We start from the raw sequence: 19,046 nt of genomic DNA, 5'->3' as shown, positions 1-19,046 counted from the left end.
ATGAATAAGTGAAAGTCAATAAAAGGAGAACTTAGATTCCAGAACGTCCTCTCTCACTTCTAGCCAAAAAAAACCAAAACCTTATTCCTTACCATTTTGGCAGAAGGCAGACGGCTTACTCTATGGAGGGATGGTGGATTTGGGCACAGCTGTGGAAAGGACTGCCAAATTTAAATAAGGTCCATTAAATGGAAATCTACTTGGTGATCAGCAGGAATCCAGCCAGAGTTTCCTGATAGTCTCCCAGAAATTTTAAAGTTAGAGTTATAACGCCCATCCTCTAAGAGACGTATTGAATGATTCCTTTCTTTAAACTAATCAGCACAAAAGAAAGAATACTCTCAGTGGAGTGAACAGTTCCACAGAGGACTAGCCTCGAGTTTTGGATCACTATACTGTGACTCACATTGTGGCAAGCAGAATTCTAAGATGACTCCCAGTGACCCACAGACTTCTATAATCCCGTCCTTTGAGCATGGGAGGGACCTGTGAATATCATGGGAAATCACTTCAGTTATAAGCTCATCTTATTCGGTAAAAGTGGAACGATTTTTCAGATGTAGTTAAAGTGTTTAGCCAGTTGACTCTGACTTAACAAAAAGGGAGATTGTCCTGGGTGGGCCTGACCTAAACAGATGAGTCCTTAAAAGAGACTTAGAGCAGCAGCAGAAGTACTCCTTTTGGCTTTGAAGTGGCAAACTGCCGCGTTGTGGAGAGGGCCATGCTATTGCGACCTGAAGGCAGTCTTTAGGATCTAAAAATAACCCTTGGCCAGCAACCAGCAAGAAAACATGGGCCGCAGTCCTGTAACAGAGAGGATTTCTACAATTGAATTCTGCCAACGACCTGGATGGGCTTTGAAATAGATTCTTCCCTGGGTGAGCCGCTGACTGAGAATGTAGCCTAGCCAGCAATTTCATTTCAACCTTGGGAAATCCTGAGCAGAAAACTAATCTGATCCATGCCCACACTTCTCACCCACGGAACTGTCAGATTAGAAATGGATGCTTTTTTTTTAAGCCACTAAATTCATGGTAATTTGCTGTGTGACAATAAGGAAGAGAAACTAATATACACACTATTGGACAAATTCTACCCATTCAAATAGAATTGCTATTTAGTATTTTGGTTCTCCTTAACACGACTAGATAACCAAACATAGTTAGACTGGGGAAAGACATTAATTGTAGACAATGAAATAATTTTTTTCAGAATTGAAGGACGTGAGTTTCCAGACTAATAGGCCCATCGAGTATCCAGCAAAAATGAAAAAGACTCAAATGAGGAAAGTCCATTATAAAATTTCAGAATACAGTGGATAAGGATAAGATCAAGCTGAACTGCATTTCGATTTTCAGTAATACATGGACATTAGAAAATAAGAGAGTAATCCCTTCATATAGCGAGAAAAAGCACTACCACTCCCCTCTGAGTTCTACACCAAGGCAAAATAAAGATACTGCATTAAGGTAACACAAATCATTTTTCTTGTGGACATGCATCTTTTCAAAATACTGCCTCCCATGACTTTTATGGAAACTACTGGATGATGTGCTCCCCAAAATTCTAGAGAGTACACCAAGAAAAAAGAAGTCTTCACTTCCAGAAAACAGACGATCCAGAGTTAGTGCTATCAAAATGACAATAGTAAAAGGAAGCCCCCAGAAGTGTTGTCTAGCAGGCATGAAGAGTGGCAGCACAATGCAGGTGGGTGAAGGAGGAGGAGAGCTCCAGGATAGAGGTCCACCTGGAAAACAATGAATCGGTAGACATTTTGATGGGTTGGAGCATGTAGAAAATGCCATTGAGAGACTTTTCAGAATCTAATGGACTGTTTCGGAAGAAGAAAGTATATTTATTAGAAAATAATACAAATTCAAAAATGGGGGGACCATTTATTACAGAAAAGTTAAAAGATTTTTTAAAGGTGACTCATGTATAATACTTGACAGCATTGAATAGTAATTGTAATTGCATAGTAATATATACTGAGTATTTATTTAACCAGATATTGAGATATGAGCTTATTGTAAGCATAGAGTAGAGAGCAAATAATGGGAAAGGCTTTTGGCGTTAGAGATCTGAATCTTACAAATCCTAATAGAAAACAATAAATTCTTTCAAAAAATTATATATCTAGAAATAACAGTATAGATATAAAGTTTACATCTACATAAGTAAATATAAGATGACATAGCTGAAAAGAAACAAAGAAATGGGATTAGGGAGTATTAGGAAATAGTGGGGAAAAAAACACTTCTCATTACCAGCCTTTTGAGTTCTATTTGATTTTTTAATCAGTGTACGTGCAACTTATATAAAATAAAATTCATTAAAAGAATTCATAATAAATGTATTAAAATGCAAACGTGAGGAAAATGTGGAAAAATATTTTCAATTAACATGACAGTCAATAAGATGATATTCATTCAAATAAGTCACTCATTTCTGGGAAAAAATTTAACATACTGTCATGGCACAGAGTGAGTGATTTGAAGACAGACTCCATTTTTGAATCACAGCTCCTTTGACACTAACTCTTATTCCTGGACTACATACATAATTTCCTTGTCTCTAGAAAACAGGGCATGCACAACATGGTTCTTGGAGAAATATATATGAGAAAGCTTGTAAAGTGTTCTGACAGTACTTGGTAGATCAATAAATATTAGCTACATAAATTGCTAGGAAATATTTATGGAGCAGCTCTAGGTAGACAGCACTGTCCTAAGTCTGGGTAGAACGAAACATAAGTGAAATAAGAAAGATTTCTGCATGTGGAGTTGGTAGCCTAGTTGGCAGTCTAGATGAAAGACAAATGAGAAAACAAAACTGAAAAATTAAAAGAGCTAAAAATATTTTTAAAATCCAAATCCTAGTAAGTGATCAGTGCTCTGAAAGAAACAGAGTAGTACGTGACATTGGTGTGCATGTTAAAGGGTAGAAGTTGTACTTTTCAAGGTTATCACCGGTTGCCTCATGAGGAAATGGTATTCAAGTCACAGCTTGTATAAATCTGCTTAGGCGTCAATAACAAAATGCCGTAGTCTGGATGTCTTAAACAACAGTAATTTATCTCTCGCAGTCCTGAAATCTAGAATTCTAAGATCAAAGTTCTGGCCTATTCAATTTCTGGTGAAGGCTCTCTTCTGAGCTTGCAGATGACCATCTTCTTGCTTTATCTTCACATGGCCTTTCCCCTGTGCTCGCATGGAGAAAGAAGAATGCAAATCCTACTGGATCACAGCTCCACTCTTATGACCCACTTCATTGAACATTTCTTACTTCTGTAAAGGCTCTATCTCCAAATACAGTGACATTGGGGGCTATGGCTTCAACATATGAATTTTGAGGAAACACAAAATTTCAGTCCATGACATTCCACCCCTGACCTCCTAAAATTCATGCATGCAAAATACATTCATTGCATCCCCACAGCCCTGAGAGTCTTAACTCATTCCAGTATCAATCCAAAAGTCCTAAGTCTTATGAAAATATCGCCTAAATCAGTTATTACTGAGACTCAAGGTACAATTTATCCTGAGGCAAAATTGCTCTCTAGCTGTGAATTTGTGAAACCAGACGAGCTATGTGCTTCTAAAATGCAATTGTTGGATAGGCATAGGATAGAGGTTCTTAGTCCGAAAGGGAGAAATAGGAAAGAAGGAAGGGGTGATGGGTCCTGAGTGAGTCTAAAACCTAGCAAGGCAAATATTATTAGGTCTTGAGGCTGGAAAATAATCTTCTTTGGCTTGACATCCACCTTCTGGGCCAACTGACACTGCAACCTCACACATAGCTTTACCAAGCAGGAATTCTGCCACCAAGGTTCTGCTGGGCAGAGACCCACCCCCAATGCCCAGGCAGCTTTGCCCTTAATACACAAGATGGCCCAAGTCTCCAGTTAGTGGCAGTCTGGCTTGTTGAAACCTTGATGGTGGCCCCACCCTTTGAAACTGAGGTAGAAACGGCCTTTCTCCCTGGATCCATGGTGGGAGTGGCTGCCCTGATGATCTCTGAATCACCTTTGAAGTCATTCTTACATTGTCTTGACAGATAAGGCATGCTCATAGCCAAATTGTTCTATGGCTCCATCCTGTGGAATCTAAAACGTCCTACAACCTTCCCTCAATTTTCCTGTCTCTGTCCCTTTTTGTTCAAACTGGCAATGTTTCTGCTCACATAATCCCATAATCTGTTTATCACATGACAGCCAGCCACACCCTTGGTGTTCTTTTCAGAACACATTTTCTCATTTTTTGCAATATAGACAGACTGAGAATTTTCCAAACCTTTAAGTTCTTTTTTCTTTTAGCTTAATAATTCCTTCTTCAATTTTCTCTCTCCTCTTGCATTTTACCATGAGCAATGAGGGAGACCCAGATCACACCTTCAACATTTTGCTTAGAAATTTCCTCAGTTAAATATCTAGTTTCATCATTCACACTATTTTCCACAAAACACTAGAACACAAGTGAGCCACAGTCTTTGCCACTTTATAGCAAGGATTATCTTACTTCCAGTTTCCAGTAACCTGTTCCTCACTTCCATCTGAGACCTCACAGAATAACATTTAATGACCACATTTCCACCAACATTTTGTCGATGATTATTTACACATTCTCTGAGGATGGAGACTTTCTCTCCAGCTCTTCTCTTTTCTTTATGAACTCTCACTAGAATCACCTTTAACATCCGTATGTCTACCAATAATCCCCTCACAGCAATCTAGGCTTTTTCTAGCACACCTCTCAAAACTCCTCCAGCCCTGTGCCCATCAGCCAGTTCCAAAGCTACCTCTAAAGTTTATTTCTAACAGTTCTGAAAGCTAGAAGTCCAAGATCAAGGTTCTGACCCATTCAGTTTCTGTGACATCTCTTCCTGGCTTGCAGACAATCACCTTCTCACTGTGTCCTCAGCTGGCCTTTCTTCTGTGCTTGTACAGAAAGAGAGAGAGAGAGAGCACTCTGGGATCTCTTCTTATCAGGTCTCTAATCCTATTGGATGAAGGCTCCACTCTTATGACCTGATTTAACCTTAATTACCTCCATAAAGGCTCTATCTCCAAATGTCATATTGGGGCTTAAGGGCTTCAACATATTTTGAAGGAACACACATATTTAGTCCATAACACAGCCCAAGGATAAGAAGGCAAATTCCATGACTAGGGACAAGGTAAGAAAAATTCTGTATGTGCATTGGTATATTGTAGTAACCGAAAGAAAACTAATGTGGTGAGCAGAATTGGTAAGTTTGGGCAAGTATGAAGTAGGGAAAGATATGAATGCAATGGTGTGGTCAAAGCTTCATGTCATGATTTTTGGGTTTTATTTTAAATGTGAGGGAAAACGATTGAAGACATTAAGCTGGGTGGTAATACAGTGCAATATACATTTTAGCAATATCAGTATGTCAGCTGCTTTGAAAACAGATTGATTGGGCATAATTCTTCTATATAGAGAGCTAATCAAATATGGAAAGCCAACGAGCAAAAAACAGGCAAAGATATAAAGAAAGTATTTACAGAATTAATACAAATTACAATATATTTAAACTTACTCTATTAATAAAAGAAGTACTAATGAAAAGCATCAATGTAATTTCATTTTTATCTCACCAAATTTTTATTAAAAGGGCCCAACTAAGATAAAAATCAACCAATATGTTGGAAGAGAGTAAACAGGAAATGACATAAAAGCAGAAAAACCAAACATAGAGTTCAGGAGTTCAGCATCTCTGAGTACCACGATGAGACGAAGAAAATGGAAGCTGCCCTCTTGTTTCCATTTCCCAGGCAGTGCCAGCCCCCAATGGTCATATGGATTTCTGTTGAAGTGATTTTTGATGTCTCAGTGCGTGGCGAGGTTTTATTTGGGCAGGGATGGAGAAGTTGTGGTGAGGAGAAAAGTTAAAGTTTCTGAAATGGTCTGACCAGTTCCACAAGAGGAAGAATAGCCACACTCTTCTGCCAACAGCACCCTAATTGAGGATGTTAGAAGTCAATAGAAAGACCACATAGCACTCACCCTTTTCTTTCCTCCTCCCTGGTTGAGACAGGCTTCTAGAGCAGATGAAACAGGAAGCAGCCACATTCCAGAAGCAAGAAGAAAATAACCTAATGAAGAAAGAAAACGCTTGACCAAATGGACTATGAAGAATTATTGGGGTGTTAATGTCTAAGAGATCTGCCCAAGGCAGACATAAAGCTTAGAGAAATGGAAAATATCTGCTCTTATAAGTAGATTCCCATTTTGTGATAGAGGTTTTGCATTTGATTTTTGACAGTTCAGTTCATATTTGGGACACTGTTCTCAGTCAAGAAAAATAGCAAAGCTTAAAATAATTTTTAAAAGAGTTAATATCCTGTAATTTCAGTTCAGGGAAACTGTTCTAAGGAAATTACGAGAAAGCCTGGGAATTCTCCATGATACTATTACAGTGTTACTTATATTAAAAAGAGGGAAATGATTACCTATTATATAGCTATCTGCATTGTGTTTTTAAAAATAGCTTATTGACATGGACTTCTCACAATACAATGATAAGAGAAAATATGTGCAGATTTACATAGAGTTTGTAAAACATTATATGTATATATTAGAAGGAAACATCCCAAAATATTATACATAATATAAAATGAATGAAATAAAATATGTAAATTATTATTTATTTTATACACATATTAAAAAGAAACCTGCTAAAATATTAAGAATGATTATCTCTGGTGGGTAGTATTACTGGTGGCGTTTTAAAAATCTTTTTAGTTTTAAAAATTCTATAAAGATCATTTTTGCTTTCCTTCTTCATGGTTATTTGCAAAATAAAATAGTACTTTTCTCATTGTAAAAGATTCAGACAACATTGGGATACAGAAAGGATGTACTTTATTTTAAGAGAGGCATTTCTGGGGATATGACAGAATTGAAAATTTGCATACTTCAAGCCTAAAATAATTCAAGATTAATTTTTCCTATAGAAAAAGCAACGGAGAACTGCAGCCTTAGAATATAGACATTTCTAATCAGAGCATATATATCCCCTATTTGTACTTTTTCTCTAATGATTTTTTTTTTTTTGAGCAAGATTAGCCCTGAACTAACATCTGCCACCAATCCTCCTCTTTTTGCTGAGGAAGACTGGCCCTGAGCTAACATCCATGCCCATCTTCCTCTACTTTATATGTGGGACGCCTACCACAGCATGGCTTGCCAAGCGGTGCCATGTCCCGCACCCAGGATCGGAACAGGAGAACCCAGAGCCACCAAAACAGAATGTGCACACTTAACTGCTGCACCACCGGGCCGAACCCTAATGATGTTTTTTATGTTATCTAAAATAAAGCTATCTAAATTAAAAGCTTGACCTTCTTCATAAAAATTTAACCTATCTAATTGAATTCCAAAGTTTTTGTTGCCTGGCAGCCCTTTCCAGAACTCACGCTGGTTCTATTTCATAAATTCTTAGATGATATCGTCACAGGATAAAAATATTTTCAAGTTATGATAATAGTGAATGTCAAAATAACAGCACAGGTATTATAAAACAATTCCTGGAAATTCCAGTGCACATTAAAAACAGTATGGTTAAAAGATGTACTGAAAAAAACAAGAGGAAAGTGATATTTCTGTTTACCAGCTAAAATGACGCTAGCTTGTGGCAAATAAAATAAGTAAATAAATAAATAAATAATGAATAAAAACACAGTATACAATGAAGTTGGTCTGCTAGCTTTTACTTTCAAAGAGCCTTGATAATAAAAAAGTCAACATTTTACACACTATCCACATGCTACATAGTACAACACAACTCTCCCTTCTCCCCATCATACACATTTTCTTACCTTCTGTTCTCAATCACATATTCCTCCCCAGAGTTAACCACTTAACAGTTAGCGTTGTTGCTTCCAATCATTGATTTTAAGATTTTATGTGTGTATAGTATATTGTATTATCTATGAATAAGAAAAAGTACATTAAAATGTATATAAATCGTTGCCCCTCTAACTTATGTGCTAAAAAATCACTTTGCTGTAGTACTCAAGGAAAAATCCCTATGGACACCATAACCATCCATTGACTCATAAATCAGTTCCTATGACCGAAAATTTAAGAATTTAGTCACAAGAAGATTCTCCTTAGAATCTGTTCTCCAGGTGTACGTAATTACTTCTATTTCTTTTTACCTAAATATGGATATAAACATGTTAAGAGTACGCAATTTCATAAATTCCTGTTATTAATATTTCTCCGAAAACTAAGAAAACTAGGGAAAGAGAGGAAAGCCAGCTTTTCCTCCTGAGTTAATATAATGTAAAATACTTGTTACCATAGTATTTTCTTGAAAAATAAGGGCCAGCTATCTACTGAGCTATGCTTATGCCTCCTTAGAAGCGATTTAAAGGAAATTCATGGAAAATACTTACATCAAATTAGGGCTAAATTATTATCTTTGTGAGATGATGGTGAAAATTTTCCTTTAAAAAGTAAATAAAACAAAGAAAACCAATTTAAAAAAACATTAGCTAAGTATTTATGGGAAAAGTCTTAATTGCAAATTTCTCCCCAAAGAAGCAATTTTGAAACTTAGGATCCCACTACTTTAAAATGTTGCTTGTTTGAAGTCTCGTCTCTTATATGAAACCAGGTACTTTTTAGCTGTTATTTTCTATATTCAGTGTGATTCAGATTAGTAAATTATCATGCAACTGCTATTTCAACAATTAATATTTTCCTGTCTATCCTTGCAATTTTCCACAATCGTTATGGTTAAGATACAGTGATTCTGGGGCCAGCCCATGGCACAGTGGTTAGGTTCGTGCACTCTGCTTTGGCAGCATGGGGTTTGCGGGTTCAGATCCCAGGCACAGACCTACACACTGCTCATCAAGCCATGCTGTGGTGGCATCCCACATACAAAATAGAGGAAGACTGGCACAGAGTTAGCTCAGGGACAGTATTCCTCCAGCAAAAAGAGGAAGATTGGCAATGGATGTTAGCTCAGGGCCAATCTTCCTCACCAAAAAAAGAAAAAGCAAAAATGGTGATTCTACCAAGAAAGATGTACCATGGACAGAACACAAAATAATTTAAAGGATCCAAAGAGCTTCTAATCACCAAAGAAAAGTTGTTTAGCTATGGAGATAACTTTATTATTATTAGAGATTGACATAAATGGCAAATTCTTATGTTCATTTCTCAACTTTATATAATTTATATTTGGCTTTTCTGATAATGGGCCTTACCTCAATTTTACTTAAAAACAAATATTTCAAATGACATCAGCCTCTTAATAACTAGAAAAATTTTTAAGAAATAGAAAAACTTGAGTTTATAATAAAGATTGATCTGTGTTGCTGTTGTCATCTTTTTCAATAAGTCCATCCACAATGACTGTGTACTTAAACAGGAATGCTGTACATATGTGTGTTTACAGTTTTTGTATTTCTAGAAGAAAAAGCTACTTAACAGATGGAGCAATATTGAACTTTACCCAGAGTTACATTCATCTTATGCTCAAGTCCATGCAGCAAGCAAGCCAACATGACAGTTTAATTCCACATTAGGATAATGCTTGGAAGGGTAATCCTATTCACGCTGCAGGATAAGGATGCCTGTGCAGTGGCTTTGGCCTATAAAATTGTTAGCTACAAATTCTGAGCTGGCATTATGAGCATCTTAACTTTTAAACCAGCCTTTTCTTAGCATTCTATTGCCAAGAGTAGGTTATTTGCCCTATAAATCCATCTAACCCATTATATTTTCCTTTTTAAAATCATTTGGCAAATATACCCAAAGCAATAAAATCTGCTTTTCATATGGATTATCTTATTCTAGACATAATAATCACATGTATGTAAGAAAAACACAGAATGGGTTATAAATGGAACAATTTTGTTTACAAGCGTAGATTTAAAGAGAACCAGAGGAGTTTGATTTTTGCTGTGTTTAAGGATAAAAAAATCAATCAACCGCTCGCTTGAGTTAAGATAAGTGTTCACAATATTTTATAAGGCACGTCAAAGAAGAAATTAACGTACCTCTTTGTTTGCTTAGTTTTTAGAAACTGGAACTTAAATCTGATTATTCAACTGTGTGCCTAGCCCATGAATTCATGTAATAGAAATAGTTGATATTTATATGCTGCCACTGTGGGATGACCATACATGAGCATGGAAAGATGAGCCCTGGGGACACTTGAGAGGGGTCTGTCCTGCTTTCTCCCTTTAAATGTTGGCTAGATGTCTGAAGTTTCAAGCTGACAAATGTGAACAGAGGTATTTTAAAAGCCAAACGTTTTGCTCATAGCTCATAGTTTTTAAATGGAGAAAAATCTGCTTTGGACCTTAAGTCTTGGGTGGAGGCTTGAAGTCTCTGATAAAAGGTTTAAAGCTCTAGAATACTGTCCCTCTTCCAACAGTAACTACCTCTTTGAGATCATTTCTTTTTTCAATTTCTCAGTCTTAATCTGTTTGCTATTTTATTCTTTTTTATCAGAGCTCAGTTATCCGTGATCCATCTGTCTCCTACATTATCCTTTTCAATTATAATTTATATTAATTTGACACAAAACCATCTTGTTTAATATTTGGTCATATGTATAATTTGTACTTGACTGTATTAACTTTTTTTTAGTCAACAGACTATTTTTAGAGCAGTTTTAGGTTCATAGCAAAATCGATTGGAGAGGACAGAGTTCTCATATATCTCCTCTCCTCCCTACACACACTGACTTTTAATTTTTATTACTGTTGTTTTAATTGCATTTTTTAATTTGAACATCATTGGATGTTGTTTTCATATTTATGTCTACAGAAGCAAAAATGTTTATAATGGTTATAGCTATAAAGATCATCTATATCCATTTATAGCAATCTATCAGAAATGTCAACTTTAATGGAAGAGACAGCCAGAGCTTTAAAATAAGAGAGATTCTTGGACTCTCTTAAAACACAGTGGGACAGTTTCCTGATCTATTATATGTCTGCCATGGCAGAGGGGATAATGGCAGCATGGATGGCATATTTTCACCAAACTTGACCGATTGCCTCAGTAAGAGAGCCCAGGTTTTCCTACACAAGCCTTGTAAGTCTTTCTATTGAGAACAGAACTTCCTCCCCCAATACTGCAAACTTGTAATAATATATGTTCAGACATCTAAAAGATTAGCTTTTTCTCCATTGCTTAGATTAATATTAAATGGTTTTACATTGTCATCTTATTTAAACACCTTTACTTCTTGCTTTATCATGCCATATGTGAATTTAGATGATATAAGAGTCACTGTATCCTGTATGATCATTAACAAGGGATAAATTTTGAAATGATAGTAACATTAATGGTATTTAAAATTTATTTTAATTTGAAATTTCTAGACTTTCTACATACATTCATTCAATTAATCTTCACATTATCTGATAGCGATTATTTTTATCCAGGATTACAGATGAAGTCCAGAGAGAGAAGTTTACTTGCACTAAGCCACCTGATTAGTAAATGATGGAGACAGGATTAAATCCCAGATTTATCCATGTGTTGTTATATATATCCATACTTTCTACTTTCCTACTTCACAGTATTATACTGTGAGTTTATACCAAATTTGTGTGTGTGTGTATATATATATATTTACATGTAAACACGTATATACACATACACGTATATATGTAAATATGTATATACACATATATACATTTAAATACGTATATACACATACACACATATATATACATGTAAATATGTATACACACACACATATATATATATATGTAAATATGTATGCCTTGAGTCTTTCGAGTTCTTGAAAAATCTTTGCCTCTCCTGCATACCTTATATTGGAGAAAATTTTTCTTATATTTCTTCCTAGAACTTTTACAGTTTTTTTTTTTTTTTTTATGTTTTAGTGTATGATCTGATTTGACTTAATAACTGTTTGGAAAGAGAAAATGGTTAAGGTACATTTCTTTAGATATCCATTCCACCATCCCACCACTATTTAGTAAAAGATCATTCTTTGCCCATGGCAGCATTGTCAAAAATCAATTAATTTGATTTGGGGGAAAGCTTAGATTTTAGTGGATTGAGCAGAGGACACAGGAGGATTTTAGTAGAGATGAATAGTGTATTTCTATATTCTTTGAATTGTTCTATTTGATCTATAAGACTATCCTTATGTGAATACTACACTTGATACCTTGAGAATAAGTCTTAAACTAGTACATTAGGGTAATTCCACCAACTTTTTTCCATTTCAATTTTACTTTAGCTTCTATATGACTTCCTAGTTCCATATATGTTTTAGAATCAGCTTGTCAACTTCTACCAAAACAAAACCAAAAACAGGTTTTGACAATTTTTTATTAGGATGATGCTGAATATATGGATCCATTTGGGGAGAAGAAAAAACTTCACAACGTGATTTATTTCAATTCATGAAATTGGTATCTCCAAATTTTAGGTGTTCTTAAATTATTGCCAGAAATGTTTTGTAATTATTGGCATATCACTTTTTCATATATTGTGTTGAATTTATCTCAAAGTACTTTGTCTTTATTATGGCATTTTTATTTCTTTTACTGATTGTTTCTTAGTGTATGAAAATGTAATTGATTTTTTCTAGGTTTCTTTGGATATTCCATTCACTATGAAATCTTACTTTCTGTGAAAGAAAATATTTTTGCATCATCCCTTGCAATAAGCATGCTTTGAAATTCTTTTTCCTCTTTGTTACACTAGATAGTCCAGAAAAATATTACATAGCAGTGGTAAGAATGGCCATCCTTATCGTCCTAATCTTAGAGGAAAAGCAGTCAGTCAGTCGTCACTAAGTATAAAGATAGAAGTGGGTTTTTCAAAGATGCCTGTTATCAGAATGGAAAATTTCCCTTTTTTTCTTAGTTGTATGACAGACGATTCTTATGAATAGATGTTGAGTTTGCCACATTATTTCTATATCTAATGATATCATCATATCCCTTTTATCCTTTGTTCTATGAATGTAATAAATAATGCATATATTTCTTGACCATCAAATGCTAAACCAAATTTGCATTTCTGGGGTAAAAAACCTTCTGTTCATGATAAATTATTATAATTATATATTACTCAAATGAATTTCTAAACAGCTTGTTAAATATTTTTGTCTATTTTCATGACGCAGTTTTCTCAACTCTGTGAGACTGCTATGCTCTGATCTGGTTATGCCTTTTCTGTACTGGGACCCAGAGAGAAAATGCCACCAGGCAGAAAGCCTGGTGCTGTCAATGGAGATACTTAGTCCTGCTGAGATGATCAGGAATAGTTGTTCTCAATGGAATCAGTTCTGTCTTTGATGTCTTATGTCTATAAACAAACACACTAACTCTGTCACTTACTGGGCAACCAACACAATTAAAAAGACAGAAATTCATAAGAAGGATATCTCTATTTCCATTACATAGGATGTTTTCAACAGAAAAAATCACTATTGCTCAGGTTTCATTACCAGTAGTTTTGACTTAATTGTTCTATTTTTCACTTAACTGAATAGGTTTTTTTTTTTTTGCTTCTGTTTCTGTTTTTAATCTCTTCAGGTGATTCTAATGTAAAGCTACAGTTGAGAACCACTGCTCTAAGTAGAGTAGATACAATTACTTCTTGCACAGTACTTCTGGAAAGTTCTCTCTTCCCCATAGAAGAGGTTAAATAACTTGCACAAGTTCATATATCAAGTGAATAGATAATCCTTGCAACATGCTGATCGTCAATGTTTTGTATTCTTTTATGATGTGCTCAGTCAGGTCCCTCCACAAGAGGAGACAGGGGAGAGGCTCAGGAAACAGCAAAGTTTATTGACAGTCAGAGGTCCTAGAGACAGGAGGCATGGCACACTGTGCAGTGCCACACAGGAAAGACACCAGGGTGGACAGGAGGCAGAAGACAGAAACAAGGGGAAGGTTTAGGCCGCTGCCTTGATTGGGATTTCCACAGGCAAGGCAGGGCAGAAGGAATAGTTTAGGACTGGCTTGTTTGAATAATTTTGTGGATTTTGAGCTAGAGGAGTAGTCCCCAGTTGCCTGGTGCCTGGCCCTACAATGATCAAGGCAGAGGAATAATGCCTCCTGGATGCACAGGCCAGTAAGAGGAGGAGTGGCTCTGGATTGCTTAGTTTGCACATCAAAGACATGCTCCTGGCGGGGCCCTTTGACATCTCTAACAGTGGCTTAGCTCAGGCAATTATCTCATCCGCAGTCTCTCCACAGCCAGAAAGGATTTTTACCACGTCAAAATATCACGATAAACAAAAAATTAAAAATGTTTACAATACAACCAACATTCGTGTTCTTTGCACTCTGAAGTAATGCCTTCTCAGGCTAATATTATGATATTTTCTTCTCTCAGTTTAGTAAAATTTTTATTTTTGAACCTTTTACTCATATAAACTGGATGTCTTTTCGAAAGTGAAAGCAGTATAGTTGATATCCCCAACACCTGACCGTGGCCCCCATTACATTACACAATGTGATTCTTCTCAAAAATTTTCCTGAGAGGGACTTAAATCTCATTATTTATAATGGGAAGAATTGTTTAATATCGGTGAAATAAATTTCTAGGCCCAAGATGGAGCCCCTCTTTCCCAGGGTGCCACATCAGCAAACCAAAACTTAGATAACTTTTGTGTCCTTGTAGATACCTTGCTTGACCAGAAACACAGTCTATCCACTCAGCCAATTCCCAAATGCTAAGCTACCTCTGGACACTTTCACCCCAAACAAGGTTGACTATGTGGCCTCCACCAATCAGATATTTTCTATTTGTCTCTTCTTTGTTCTTTATTCTTTATCCTATAAAAGCTTCCTGCTTTCCTCCCCATTTTGCAGTTCCCAAAAAGGAGACTGTTCACTTCGTGAAGTGTTAAATAAACTTTTTTTGGTGTCACCTAAATTGTCTCTTTAATCATGTTTTGACAGTTTTTGGCGATTAAGAAGGATCTCAAGCTGGTTGTTAACGGCCTATGGGATGAGAAGATTCACAGGCAACGCATCTGCTGCCCTCTTTGAGTTCACTGTTCCTTGCGTCGTTACTGAGGGCCTTGGGTAAGTCACTCTCGGATTTGAGCTGCATTCCCTTGCATGCAACCTTCCTATCCAAACAAACTTTATTTTAAAAAAAAAACATATATGGGGCTGTCCCCGTGGTCTAGTGGTTAAGTTTGCGCGCTCTGCTGCAGGCGGCCCAGTGTTTTGTTGGTTCGAATCCTGGGTGTGGACATGGCACTGCTCATCAAACCACGCTGAGGCAGCATCCCACATACAACAACTAGAAGGACCCACAACGAAGAATATACAGCTATGTACCGGGGGGCTTTGGGGAGAAAAAGGAAAAAATAAAATCTTTAAAAAAAAACAACATATATATGTATATATAGTTCCCAGGAAAAAAAGTTTCCAGAAAGGTTATCGGGGCCCAGAAAGCTTCCAAGATAAGTATATTGGGAGTTTGCATCAGGGGGCAGCCCTCATGGGACTCACAAAGCCTCAAGTAAATCCATAGCATGAAGTGCAGGGGAACTTGGAGAAATAAATTAAGACAAGAAATTCAGACTGCTTGGACCATCAAAATCAAAATCTAAGTACGCATAAGTCCAATTATTAAAAGCCCGTAGGGCATCCACGGCTATAAAGACATCTTCTCTTGAAAAGAATAACAGATCTATTGCTAATGGGAATCTCAGAAACCAAAATCACAAAACTGGTGGGCATGGGTTGAGCATTTAAAAGCAGTTAGAACTCTTGCCACCTAACTCTTAAGCCTCTTGTGCTAGGATGACTGGGTTACAGAACAGGTTAGATCAACACTAGATCACCCACCAACCTCAAGAAAATTTCTGGGGCCGGCTCCGTGGCCGAGTGGTTAAGTTTGTACACTCTGCTGCAGCAGCCCAGGGTTCGGATCCTGGGCGCGGACATGGCACCGCTCATCAGGCCACGTTGAGGTGGCGTCCCACATCCCACAACTAGAAGGACCAGCAACTAAGATACACAACAGTGTACAGGGCGGGTTTGGGGAGATAAAGCAGAAAAAAAAAAAAAGATTGGCAACAGTTGTTAGCCCAGGTGCCAATCTTTAAAAAAAAAGGAAAGAAAGAAAATTTCTGTGCAATGAGGTACACTGTAAAACACCACATAATCCTCAACCCAGTGGCACTTCCCTCTTAGGAATTAATTTGGCTCTGAGACCCAAGGCTTAGCTAAAGAAACGGAATTCTCAAATTTCATGGAATTGAGTGCACCACCTTCTGGCACATCTTATGTCTAAGAACTGTGGTCCCAGAAGGGTTAGATGTCTACAAAATTGACAAAATCTTACTAAGACAGTCTAGAATTACAATGGACATTACGGGGAACATTCCAATTAGACAAGGTCATTCTTTTAAGAAGTGTACTTGAAAGCAAGAATTCCCAAACCAAACAAACAGAATGGGACACTTATTTTAATTGGCATGCAGAAACCTCCAAAAGACTTCAAAATTCCAAAATAGCTTCATTCAAAGAATGATTGCAAAAGGCTAATGAAAAATTCAAGACACAGGGGGTACCAACAACTATAAGACTGACGTGACTCCTGCTACTGCCCTCTATCCTCCTTACCTGAGGCCTCAGTCCACTAATCGTCTATCTCAACTGCCTTTCCACTCTGAAGAGACTACAAGACTGTGACCAATAGTCAAAGTTTTGTACACCAACTTCAATGCCCACATATCTATTCCCAAAGGAGGGCCCCCATGTGGGCCCCTCCCAGGGTTGACGAGACTCTGAGGGATTTTCCAATATACTACCACTTATTTCCCTAAACAGCCAAGGAGAAACTAAAATTAAAATTAATGGAAAACCTTGCCAAATTCTAGTAGATACTGGGGCTACACTCTCTAAACCCACTACCTCCAGAGGCTGCAGATGGGATCCTGGGAAGACTGGTAGAAACCAGCAAAGGGTGAGAATTCTTGCTTGAGTCAGTGCTCCCAGATCTCTGTAGCACTCACTTTAGAGAGGAAGGTACAATTTCACCTCATTCCTTATTGGTTATCAATTCTTTTCCCTCCCAGAGATAGCTATTGCCTTCTTGTTTGCCTCATTTTGTGTCCTAAGAACCTGACCTGGCTTTCTGCCTGCCTGGGACACACAGGTTGTCAATTCTTACATATGCAGGCAGTTCAACCATTAGGTTGGAAGCCCCATAGTATGACTGGATGGAAATATGAATTACAGTACTTTTGTGTCTGGGGGTCCTACCAATTGTTCCCAGTCCTCAGGGAACTGTCTAAGTCTTTCTTTCTTCGGGCTATCTTTGGGGGTGGCTCTGGATTTTAGGAGGGTAATATCTTTTGCACCCTCTTTAGGGATCCTCTGGCTCCTTCAGGTTGTTCAATAGTGCCAGGAATATTTACTGTTTGTCCCAGCTGAAATCTGACAATATATTTGAAATAATTTTCTTCTTTTTTTCCCGTAGCTCTCTGGTCAGAAGTTGGCCAAGTTGGAAATTGATATTCAGAAACTGATAGGAACTTATTTTTTAAGGCCTTCTTGCCTAAGCTAAGTAAAACTATGTACCCAAAGGAAAAGAAAAACATTCCACACAGCTCTAAATCTAGAATATAGAATTTTTTTTATTTCGATCTTAGTTGAAGATCTTCTCCCTGATATAAACAAGCAAATTGAAAATAATGTAGTCGGATGGGTGGGTCAGTCCCTTGATATCACTCAGGTTGAAACCCAATTCTTTGAAGAATTAAAAATAATTGTCCTACAAATTGAGGACAATTTGTGTAACTTGTCTTACAAACTGAGTCTTTATGAGAAGAGAAAAAGCCCACCTATCCTTTTTACAATCCCAAAACTTCCCCTATTCATCTCAAAAGGCTTGTAGGTATTGCAAAAATTTGAGATTTAGGAAACAAAATTCCTTCTTGGAGGAACTCACATTCTTTATCTGTGCCTGTTTTCTTTTTCTGCTGAAGAAGATTTGCCCTGAGCTAACATCCATGCCAATCTTCCTGTATTTTTTAGTATGTGGGCTGCCAGCCCAGCATGGCCATTAACAGAGCAGTGTAGGTCCCACACCCAGGAACAGAGCAGGGCCACCAAAGTAGAGTGCGCTGAACTTAACCACTAGGCCACCAGGGCTGGCCCCTCTCTGTGCTTTTGAGATGTAAATGTAAAAGTTCTACGAGGCCTCCTCTAGGAACTCAAGGTTATCTCTGTGAAAAGCAAATTTCAGAGAAGTAATTCTTATTGGAAGGAGAAAAGGGAAAGGCTATTTGGAAACTAGATGAGTAAAAAAACCTTAAAAGTCTTCTCCACAAATACTAATAAAATGTTTAAGCCACCTAAGCAGTTGAAGTTAACTTATTCCATCTGCCAGAAACATAATTTGGAACCAAGTGTTCTTGTATAAACTAGTGAGTTTTGCATTACATGCTCAACTCATGGCAAAGCTTTAAGGTCTCTGTTTGCTTCTGTCTATACATTTATGTACACCGATGTATGTATGTTATAAATGTATTATTTTTCCCCCTCCAGATGGTATTATTTGTAAGGAGCTCTATTTAAGTTCTTGTGATGTAGGATAATTTTCAGTAAATAAAAGTTATTAGGGTTTTTTTTTTTGATTGACACGTGAGTTAACATCTGTTGCCAATCTTTTTCTTTCTTTCTTTCTTCTGATCCCCAAAGCCTGTGAGTACATAGTTGTATATTTTAGTTGTAGGTCCCTCTGGTTGTGTTATGTGGGTTGCCACCTCAGTGTGGCCTGATGAGCAGTGCCATGTCTGCGCCCAGGATTCGAACTGGTAAAACCCTGGGCTACCGAAGCGGAGTGAGCAAACTTAATCACTCGGCCACAGGGTTGGCCCCCCCCCAATAAAAGTTAGTTTAAGTTTGTTGGTTTAATTAAAACAAACATGTCTTTACTTTTTTTTTTTTTTTGGAGGAAGATTAGCCCTGAGCTAACTATTGCCAGTCCTCCTCTTCTCTTGCTGAGGAAGCCTGGCCCTGAGCTAACATCATGCCCATC

Source organism: Equus quagga, chromosome 3, assembly GCF_021613505.1.
Source record: "Equus quagga isolate Etosha38 chromosome 3, UCLA_HA_Equagga_1.0, whole genome shotgun sequence".
NCBI lineage: Eukaryota > Metazoa > Chordata > Mammalia > Perissodactyla > Equidae > Equus > Equus quagga.
The sequence above is the reverse complement of the archived record's forward strand: the minus strand, read 5'-3'. Positions refer to the sequence as shown.